This window comes from Homarus americanus, unplaced genomic scaffold (genome assembly GCF_018991925.1).
Source record: "Homarus americanus isolate GMGI-L3 unplaced genomic scaffold, GMGI_Hamer_2.0 scaffold21824, whole genome shotgun sequence".
Classification (NCBI taxonomy): Eukaryota; Metazoa; Arthropoda; class Malacostraca; order Decapoda; family Nephropidae; genus Homarus; species Homarus americanus.
The window spans coordinates 383,173-394,692 of record NW_024728009.1 but is presented as its reverse complement, the minus strand read 5'-3'; positions in this window follow the sequence as shown (position 1 = coordinate 394,692).

The following is an 11,520-nucleotide window of genomic DNA, read 5'->3' as shown; positions in this document are numbered from 1 at the left end:
ACCTAAACAAGCTGTAGGAATCAGTAATCCTCTTCAATTATATTCCATTATTCTGTACTGTTTTTTTGTTGTTGTTGTTGAGTGTGTGTGTGTGTGTGTGTGTGTGTGTGTGTGTTTCATTTAAGGAGAAAGTTAAATTTGATAATAATAATAATAATAATAATAATAATAACAATAATAACAGTAATAATAATAGTAACAATAATAAAAATAACTCTTAACAATAATAATTATAGTAGTCAAAATAGTGTTAAAAAATTACCTATCAATTACCTATTTTACCAAAGAGTAATTAAGAAAGGTAATTACGGCAAGATACAGAAAGAGATAAAATTACATAAAAAAATACAGCAGTGATGAGTAAATCAAGTGGGCACTGAAGGTGGGTGAGTGGGTGGGCCAGGGTGGGTGGATGAGTGGTTCAGGGCTGGTAGATGAGTGGGCCAGGGAGGGTGGGTGAGTGGTTCAGGGCTGGTGGTAGATGAGTGGGCCAGGGAGGGTGGGTGAGTGGGTGGGCCAGGGAGGGTGAGTGAGTGGGCCAGAGTGGGTTAAGTGGGGCGGCGTGTGGCAGCCAATATGCCAGCTTGCGCGAGGACATCAACCACTTTATGGACTATCAGAATGGAGCGACTTGTTGGGGGCGTAAAAGTGCTTATTACCCCACCCCCCCTCCTTCTTCCTCTCCCCTTCCCCCCTCCCCCTCCCCTCTCCCCATCTCCCCCTTCCCCTCCCTCCCCCTTCCTTCCTTCCTTCTCCCCCCCCCCTCCCCATCTCCCCTTCCCTCCCTCCCCTTCCCTCTCCCCCCCTCCCATCTCCCCTCCCCTCCCTCCCTCCCTTCCCTCTCCCCATCTCCCCCTCCCCCATCACCCCTTCCCCTCCCTCCTTCCTTCCCCCTCTCCCCCTCCCCCTCCTCCCTCTCCCCTCCCCTCCTTCCTCCCTCCCCTCTCCCCTCCCCTCCCCCTTTCCCCCCTTGTTACATACACACAATCTCACCCCTCATATTAACATAAGTGGCATTTGACACTGACCCAGGCAGGGAGGGAGGGAGTGGGAGGAGGATCAGGAAGTGAGAAGGAGGAGAAATAGGAAGAGAGGAGAAAAGAGGTAAATGAGGGAGGAGGTTAAAAAAGTTGATGTGGTTTCCTCAAGTTTGGGTCATAGTGTATTAGTCTCTCTCTCTCTCTCTCTCTCTCTCTCTCTACATCAGTAAAAAAAACCTCCATTTAACGGACATAAATCTAATGGGTAGAATCCGTTATATGGAGGGTCTCACATCTAATGGACCTCGATATAATGGACCGTACTCACCATGCTCGTTAACTACTGAACTAATGAAGGGAAGGAAGATAACAAGTGGAGGAAGATAACAAGTGGAGGAAGATAACAAGTGGAGGAAGATAACAAGTGGAGGAAGATAACAAGTGGAGGAAGATAACAAGTGGAGGAAGATAACAAGTGGAGGAAGATAACAAGTGGAGGAAGATAACAAGTGGAGGAAGATAACAAGTGGTGGAAGATAACAAGTGGAGGAAGATAACAAGTGGAGGAAGATAACAAGTGGAGGAAGATAACAAGTGGAGGAAGATAAGTGGAGGAAGATAACAAGTGGTGGGAAGATAACAAGTGAGGTGGAAGATAACAAGTGGAGGAAGATAACAAGTGGAGGAAGATAACAAGTGGAGGAAGATAACAAGTGGTGGAAGATAACAAGTGGAGGAAGATAACAAGTGGAGGAAGATAACAAGTGGAGGAAGATAACAAGTGGAGGAAGATAACAAGTGGAGGAAGATAACAAGCTAATAACCAAACATAACGTAGTCATTATCTTCATTAATTACCTCTAATAACTGCCTCATTACACACATGTCTCTTCCGCCATTACCTGAGTCTTATTCACGGAGACTCCTGAGAGATTCTACTGTTTTATTTACTATGTAATTATCTCGCGGTAGGAGAGAGGGGGGGAGTGAGAGAGAGAGAGAGAGGGAGAGAGAAGGAGATAGAGAGGGAGAGAGAGAGTGAGAGAGAGGGATGAATGTAATAAGTCCTATTGTCTGTTGGAGGACGAGGTAGGCAAGGAGAGATGGCCAATTAGAGAGATCCTAGGGTGAAGACTTGGTGATACAGCCAATCAGAGAGCTCCTAGAGGAAAAACACTCGCTCAGACAGCCAATCAGATAGACTAGAGAAAAAACACTCGCTTAGACAGCCAATCATAGACATCCTAGGGGTAAAACACTCGCTTAGACAACCAATCATAGACATCCTAGGGGAAAAAAGCACTCAGACACCCAATCAGAGAGAGATCCTTGGATGAAGACTTGGTGATGAAGCCAATCAGGGAGATCTTTTGGGGGAGGGAAGAGACAGGGAGAGAATGCCAGCCGCGTGGGTGGCAGGAGAGAGGGAGCTTTAAGGGAGGAGAAAAGGACGAGGGAGTTCCAGAAACTGTCAGGCAGGGAGATTCTGGGGAGAGGAAATGTCTTTTCAATCAGAGGGCCAAAATATCGTGCTGGCCGTCCAATTCAAGTGAGTCTAGATGGGCAGATTGGTGCCTCCTCCTCGTACCAGCAGGCCAGGGGCGACGACACAGTGATGATGTAGAGAGAGTTAGAGAGAGAAAATTAATGCAGAAGGGAAACGAAAGCAATCCATCTCTCTCTCTCTGTCTCCTCATACCCCTCAATCTGTTCGTCTGTCTCCTTCACCCCCCTCCCTCCTCTCTCTCTCTCTCTCTCTCCTCTCTCTCTCTCTCTCTCTCTCTCTCTCTCTCTCTCTCCACCATGAACACACTCCACCAGGAATCTCACATCAAAAGTGGTCAAAATCTTTCCCCCCATCCCACTAAGAGGGATGGAAAGTGACAACAAGAGGGAAGAAGATGACTACATTTTTAGATTCAGGACGAGTGATGCGATTTTTACCATCCCTGTCCCTCCTATCCCTCCTATCCTCCTTCTCTTTTTTCCTACTTCCCTCACTTACCCTCCCTCCCCCCTCTCTCCCTCCTCCTCCCTCCCCTCAATACATTTTAGTAGTGTAAATAGTCTGGTAGGATAATCTGGTAGATATAGCCTATAGCATTAGTCCCTGGAGTAAAGGTGTGAGGTGCTGTGTAGTCCGTAGGAAGCCATAATAACAGGCAGGCAGGGGGAGGGATGGTAGGAAGGAGAGAGGAAGGATGATGGAGGGGAAGGGGAAGAGGGAAGAGGAAAGGGAGGGAGGAAGAGTGGTGAGGGAGGAAGAGGAAGACGAGCAAGGGAAGGAGGAGGATGATGGGAGGGGAGGAGGTAATGGAAGGGAAAAAATGGAGAAGAGAAGAGGGGAGGGCGAATGGAAGTATGATGAGAGGAGAAAGGAAGATTGAATAGAAGAATAAGGGAGGGAAGAGGAGGGAAGAGGAAGAGAAGAGGAGAGGTGAAGGAAAAAAAGAGAAGGGAATGGAAAAGGAGAGGATGAAGAAGAGTGGAGAGGTAGAGAGAATATGATAAGAGAAAGAGTGAGAAAGGGGGGAGGGAGGAGGTGAAGAGAAGAAGAAAAATGGGTAGAAAGGGGAAGAGAAGTGAGAGAAAAAGAGGAAAAGAGGAGGTGGGAGAGAGAGAGAGAGAGGGAGAGAGGGAGAGAGGAGATAGGGAGGCAAGAAGAGATGAAGATGAATAGAAGAGAGGGATAAAGGGGTAGGAAGGTGATAGAAGACGAAATATAGAGGGAAACGATAGATAGAGGAGACGAGAGGAGGGGAGAGAAGCAGGAAGAGGAGAGTGGGAAGATTAGTGGAAGAGATGGAAGGGGAAGTCAGATTAGTAGAAGAGAGAGGCAAGGAGTAGGGAGGGAGAAGGAGTAGGGAGGGAGAAGGAGTAGGGAGGGATGAAAAGGAAGTAACTGACCTTGTTACTGAAACTTCTCGTGACTACCAGGTGTACCATACCCTACCAGGTGTACCATACCCTACCAGGTGTACCATACCCTACCAGGTGTACCATACCCTACCAGGTGTACCATACCCTACCAGGTGTACCATACCCTACCAGGTGTACCATACCCTACCAGGTGTGCCCCATGCCTACCAGTGTGCCCTTTCTACAGGTGTACCCATGCCTACCAGGTGTACCATACCCTACCAGGTGTGCCACCATACCCTACCAGGTGTGCCATACCCTACCAGGTGTGCCATGCCTGGGTATGCCATACCCTACCAGGTGTGCCATACCCTACCAAGATTGACACTTGCCACCACCAGGGTGTGCCACTTCGCCTACCAGGTGTCCCCTTAGCCCTGGGTGTGCAATACTACCAGGTGTACCTTGCCCTACCAGGTGTACCAACCCTACCAGGTGTACCATACCCTACCAGGTGTACCATACCCTACCAGGTGTACCATACCCTACCAGGTGTACCATACCCTACCAGGTGTACCATACCCTACCAGGTGTACCAACCCTACCAGGTGTACCATACCCTACCAGGTGTACCAACCCTACCAGGTGTACCTACTGTTGTTGTTGTAGTTGTTACTGTTGTTGTTATTATTGCGTGTACAACCCAGTAAGATCACACTACAGTAACTAGGTGACTCCCACACTAGCCAGAAGACTCCCACAGTGGCCAGAAGACTCCCACAGTGGCCAGGAAACTCCCACAGTGGCCAGAAGACTCCCACAGTGGCCAGAAGACTCCCACAGTGGCCAGAAGACTCCCGTGTGAAGACTCCCCACAGTGGCCAGAGGACTCACAGTGGCCAGGGCTCCCAGTGGCCAGAGACTCCCACAGTGGCCAGAAGACTCCCACAGTGGCCAGAAGACTCCCACAGTGGCCAGAAGACTCCCACAGTGGCTAGGAAACTCCCACAGTGGCCAGAAGACTCCCATAATGGCCAGAAGACTCCCACAGTGGCCAGAAGACTTCCACAGTGGCCAGGAAACTCCCACAGTGGCCAGAAGACTCCCATAATGGCCGCAATACAGATATCTCCTGTAAATAAACAAAAAACACATGAAAATCCTCAAAAAAATAAAATGAATGATTAACAAAAGTGGTGTCCAATCAGGCAGAATTGTCATTAATAAAAACAATTATAATGAGATAAGCTAATTTATTTTTTTACAAAGGACTGTAGTTGTTTTTTTTGTTTTGTTTTTACCAATTTTAAGCTTAATTTGTACGAAACTAATTTCATGTTTTAGTTATTGAAGTATAGAATATGTGGTGGGAAATATTTTAAACCTGGAGGACTTGGGTTTTTGAGGACTGGGTTTGACTGTTGACTGACAAACACACCAAACAATGACAGTTATGATGACATTGTTGGTGTTTTTTTTTGTTGTCGCTGGTGTGTAATTTGTGATGGAGTTTGGTGGGTGTTTTTGTCTGACAATCTCTCTCTCTCTCTACTCTCTCTCTCTCTCTCTCTCTCTCTCTCTCTCTCTCTCCTCATACTCTCATTCTGTCTATCTGTCTCTGTTTCATTCTCTCTATTACTCTCTCCCTCCCTCCATCCACCCCCCCCTACACATTTAAGATAGATTGGTTATTATGCAAGGTAATCTAAAACCTACAGTGGTTAATCTTCAAAGTTTCCTTAACAAGCCAGTGTACATAAAGGGTTATAACGAAGGTAGAAATAAAACACATAAACAATTCTAAGTTAAACAGTCATCTTCACGTAACCTAAACGAACGGCGGCGCTGGCAGAAGGCGGGCGAATGTTTGTGTGGTGTATTTTCCATAAACATGTTTTAGTGGAGTGCAGGGAAGGCTTCGGGTAGTGTTTGTTGTGGCTCTTGTGGACTCGTTTGTTGTGGCTCTTGTGGACTCGTTTGTTGTGGCTCTTGTGGACTCCTGTGTTATTAGTGTTGACTTTAGAACTTCAAAGTACGTGGTGTTTTTTTCTTTCAGTGTCACCAGGATGAACAATCACATCCCAGGAATATTACATTTGAGTTGATGTTTACGGTAATATATCTTAGTTTAACTTGTGGTATAGTTGTTTAAAATATATTATCTCTATATAATTTATGTTAGACGATATGACACAACGGACGGAGGATTTTATTAACCTTACCGAGACTATAGGCGTCGCGGTAAAGAGACTTTTTTGAGACACGCTGAGGATTTAACAAGAGACTCAAAGAATTCTAATAAGTATTGACCGTAACTAAAGGGCATTTTTATCTTCAATTAAAACTCTATATAACGGACGTCCCTCTTCCTATAATCCGTTAGATGGGGTGTATTCATATCTAATGGATCCTCGATATAACGGATTTTCCTCTCTGTATAGTCCGTTAAATAGAGGTTTTACTGTACCTCACTTTAACCACAAGACAAAAAAAGAGATTTAAAAAATGACGTCGAAATTTTACTGAGACTTTACCTTAAATAAACAACATTCTCTTGAGGTCATTTAAAGAAAAACAAAAATGTACGTATATCTTCGATTCTGAGTCGTGATGTCACCCTTTTAGTGACCCCCCCCTTTAGTCTCCCTTTAGTCACCCTCTTATTCACCCCTAACAGCACCCAGGGGTAAATAGCTCCCATTACCCCCTAGCGAGACCTTCCCCAAACACACACACACACATATATAAACGCTCCGGCTGCTCATCTTTATATATTTCTCTACTCCTCTGTCTTCATAAACCATTCTTTTTCCTTCCGTTATCTTTTATCTTTCATTTCTCATTTTTGGTTTATGTACGTCCGTTTTGTGCTCTCTCTCTCTCTCTCTCTCTCCTCTCTCTCTCTTTTCTCTCTCCTCTCTCTCTCTCTCTCTCTCTCTCTCTCTCCTGTGTATAATTTATCTTTGAGTTTCTTTCTTCTTCTTTCATATATTTCACCATCTGTGTCTCTCACCTTTCCCAGTCCACTTTCTCTCTCATCTCCCAGTCCATCTTCTGTCCTCCCTCAGTCCACACTCTCCCTCAGCTCCCTGGCGTTATCTCTCACTCTCTCCCTCCTTCCCCTCAGCAGCAGCTTAATACCACTATTTTGTCTTCATCTTCTCCACTAAGCGCCATTTCCCCTCCTTAACTTTCTCAACAAAATAGAGACAGTCTTTCCGCCAACCAAATGCCAATTTCCTAATCGCCTCTTCGCTTATGCCTAACGACTTGGTTCGTTCTTTTTATTCCGTCATTTCCTTCTCCTCTGTCTTGTTGAGTAGGGCATGGGATGACCTCGTCTGGCCTTATGCTACAGGTCATGAGGTGACCCATCTTGCCATATACTGGGTTATGGTCTGACATCATCTGGATTTATGCTGTGATCATAACCTGAACACCATCTGGTTGAACGTAATTGTCTATATGGTTAAGTGTTTCTGAGTACTGCCTGTGTCACTTAGAATATATAATCGAATGTATGTTGTCTGTATCTATGATGGTTCTCCACTTATAGGTCGCCACACCCTGGGGATAAAGACCCTTCCATAGAGGTCACAATGCCATCTACGGGAGGGGGAGAGTTGCAAAGCTATCTACAAGGATCACAAAGTCATATACAGAGGCCACAAAGTCATCTACAGGGGTCACAAAGGCCACCCCCGAATGTATGTAAAATTGTGTAAAATAAACCTTTACACATCAGTTCAGGAGATACACTTTTCTGTTGCATTTCATTACACAATCCACAGTGAGGGATGAAGGAGTCTTGTTTGGTTAGGACGACCCCTCTCTATGTACCCAGGAGAGTAGGGTAGCAGGACCTTGTTATTAAGTCAGACGGTGGTGGTGGTCTTTGTTATTTGGTTAGGTTAGGTCAGGTTAGGTCAGGTCAGGTTAGGTTAGGTTTAGGTTAGGTCAGGTTAGGTCTAGGTTAGGTTAGGTCAGGTCAGGTGTATCTCTAAGACCAATGCGACGTGAAATTAACTACGTAACCTGACCTGATATTTATAGGTCACCTGTGATATTGCTAATTACTCAATTTTAAGGAATCGTACAATTTAAAACTACATCAAACACTTTAAATATACTTAAAGTTTATAATTATATCTGGTATATAATGTATAAGACCAACTGTGTATGTTCTTATGACATATGATGTATTACGTATTGTGAGTCTTCCTTATTAATATTGACAACTTTAGTCCACATAATCAACACTAATATGACTCACTCGCTGGGCTGACACACCAAGTACAAGACCAAAAGGTAAAAAAGATAACTAACTATACGAGACAGAAAACAGCTTAAAACCTAACCTAACCTAACCTAACCTAACCACCCCAAAATGTGAGTATTGTAGGAGAATTCCATCCAGATTATCATGTGTAAATAGGATGTGATATACAGTACTTAGACACTCACTCTCTGTACAAGAAGGCCCCTGACAGTAGGACAATCGAGGCATTAGCTTCAAGACTAAAACAGAGTTACCAGGAAGTGAAACCGTGGGACATCCTCCGCTTCAGAGATTTGACAGATAGGGCTGTATGTATGTATGTATGTATGTATGTATGTATGTATGTATGTATCTATGTATGTATGTATCTATGTATGTATGTATGTATGTATGTATGTATGTATGTATGTAGATCAACCTAATGCGATCTTGGTTAAAATTACGTCTTCTGAGTAATAATGTTACGCCGACGATACTTGTGTGAGAAGGAAGGAAGGAAGGAAGAGAGGAAGGAAGGAAGGAAGGAAGGAAGGAAGGGAGGAAGTAAGGAAGGAAGGAAGGATATTCAATTAACCTTCAATTTATCCCTATGACAGCATGTATGGGGATGACAGGTTGACAGGTTGTGAGTATATCCTCTTCCTGAAGCAGAGGAGCAGGGAGGGAGGGAGGGAGGATGTCAGCCCAGTATATAGTGAAGGAGAGTCAGGCCAGAGGCAGCCTCGGCCAGAATCAACAATAGCATTATGCATTAAGCCAAACATACAGACAGCTATTGTTACATATAATTCAATGGATTATACGTCAATAAATTATACAGCTCATATAAGAATACCAGAGTTAAGGCAAGGATACCCGTAGTGGATAACAGTAAAGCTCAACTGGTGTAAATTTGTCCTACCTTAAACTTCAAGATTAACTACTTTGTGTAGGTGATGTATTGTGTAGTGTCGAGGTTTCTTGCCCACTAACACCATGGTCTTATCTCTTGCCCATCCACTTGCTCTTGCCTCCACCACCTTGAGCCTTGCCCCTCTTGCCCACTAACACCATGGTCTTATCTCTTGCCCATCATTACCACCATCTTGTCCGTTGCCCACCACCACCTTGTTCTTGCCCACAACTTACCCTCACCAAACTCCTTCTCCATTACACCACACTATGAAGCGTTTAAGTACGCGATAGTGCCAGTCATTTGCCGACAAGGACGACGACTATTACTCTCTCTCTCTCTCTCTCTCTCTCTCTCTCTCTCCCCATCTCTCTCTCTCTCTCTCTCATGTAAAACAACTTCTATAGCTATTGTGTGTGCTTTCCTTGCTGTTGTCCTGGCCTCTATACTCATCCCTCACCCTCCCTCCCTACTCCCGTTCCCCCATCCCTTACTCCCCTGTCCCTCATCCCTTACCCCTGTTCCCCTCCTCCCTTACCCCTGTCTCCCCCCCCCTCATCCCTCCTCACCCACCCCCTTATCCCTCCTCCTCACTCCTCCAGTCTCCCACACCCACCCTGTAGTGTGTGTGTAGTGTAGGGTGGTGGTGAAGTGTGGTAGACAGTAGTGTAGTGGTAGTATGGTGTCATCTACGAATTAAGACGTCATAGACCCTCTCCAGTTGGCAAACAATGGTACGCCACCTACCGCCTTCTCCTCATCCCTCATCCACCTCACCCACTACCCACCCGTTCACCCGTCTACCCAACCCGTCCGCCCCCCAAAACACCAAACCAACTGCCTCTGCAGGAAAGTTAACCCTCCTCCTCCTCCTGTAAAGACACCACTGTGATAATAATAGTCTTATCTCTGGCCAACCCGGAAAACAAAGACACTCCATCGAGACCTGTCACAAACCTGCTGATAATTCTGGGTCACAAAAAAAAACCTTTTGAATGTCCAGAGATAAGTCCAGGGGGGGGGGGGTCACAAACCTCGCCATACTGTAGTGATGTATAAACTTTGCTCATATCTCCGGGTCACAGTCTGGTGGTTGGTGAGTCCCCTTATATAACCCCAGCTCCTTCCCAGCCCCCCCTCCTCCCCAGCCCCCACCTCTCCTTCTGGGTGGTATAGGTACTCATAGGACTGATTACCTACTCTTTTCCGCTGCTCACAAACAGCTGTCGTAATTGTACCTTGTTTGTGAGTCCTGTCGTTTTTATTTTGTAAGTATGTGAGATTATTTTATTTGAGTATGTTGTGTTGTATTGTTTGTGAGTATAAATCACTTTTTTTGTGAGTGTGAGATGTATTTATGAGTACAATAAATCCTTTGTGAGTGTAGGATATCATATTGCTTATGAACCTTACATATCTATAATGATTATGAGACATTCATTATTAAGCATATGATGTTTTTGAGTATGATATATTATTCACTTTATGATCATTAATAGTCTGTGAGTTTGAGAATTTTTATGACTTGTGAGTATGATATATATGAGCTTAATATATCGGTTTATATATTAGTATGCTATATAATATTTAAGAGCTCTAGATATTATTTAGTTTAAAACCATAATATATTAAGTATATATCCCCTACACACACACATACACACACACACACACTACTCGGCAACTCTTTTACGTCCAGGATCACTGATAAACGAGAAATCTGATAAGAGAAGGTTACAAACTGGACGAGAGAGAGAGAGAGAGAGAGAGAGAGAGAGAGAGAGAGAGAGAGAGAGAGAGAGACTGGGACAATTACTCGGTTAGTGTGCAAGAGAGAGCAGCTAATCCCAAACCAGTTAGGATTAAGAGGAAAGAATACGCTATTAGGTGACATGAACACACGAGAGGAGAGGGAAGTTTGGTGAGGTGAGGTGAGGTGAGGTGAGGTGAGGTGAGGTGAGATGAGGTTAATAGACGTAGGAAGGCATCACCAGATAGGACTTTGAATGCATAGTGAAAATAAAATACAGTTTGGTTAGGTTTAGGAATTAGTTGAAAAAATTAAAACCATAGACAATAGAATGTAAAATATTTAGTATCTAGAAGAACATAGACAGTTACTGAAGGTGTTGTCATATCTCTAGTAATTTAAGTTAGAAAGCGCTGACTGTGAACCTTGTCTTAGTTATTAATGCTATAAAGATGAACAGACAGACGAACGGACAGACATCACAGCTCATACAGGAGTTGGTCTGTCTGTGTGTTTGGTTATGGACAGCAAAGCCCCTCGTCCACACGGTTGAAACATGAACCCTGTACTACAAACACATCAGTTAATTACGCGCGTCACTCAGAGTAGAAAAAAATATATATTGTAGCATATAATAACAATAATTACAAGCTTTATTTAACAACATATTAAAACTAGGTTCGAAAAATAGCTTTAAAAAGTATATAGTTACTTTTAAAATAAACTTAAATGTTGGCGGGTGAAATTAAAGTCAAGACGGT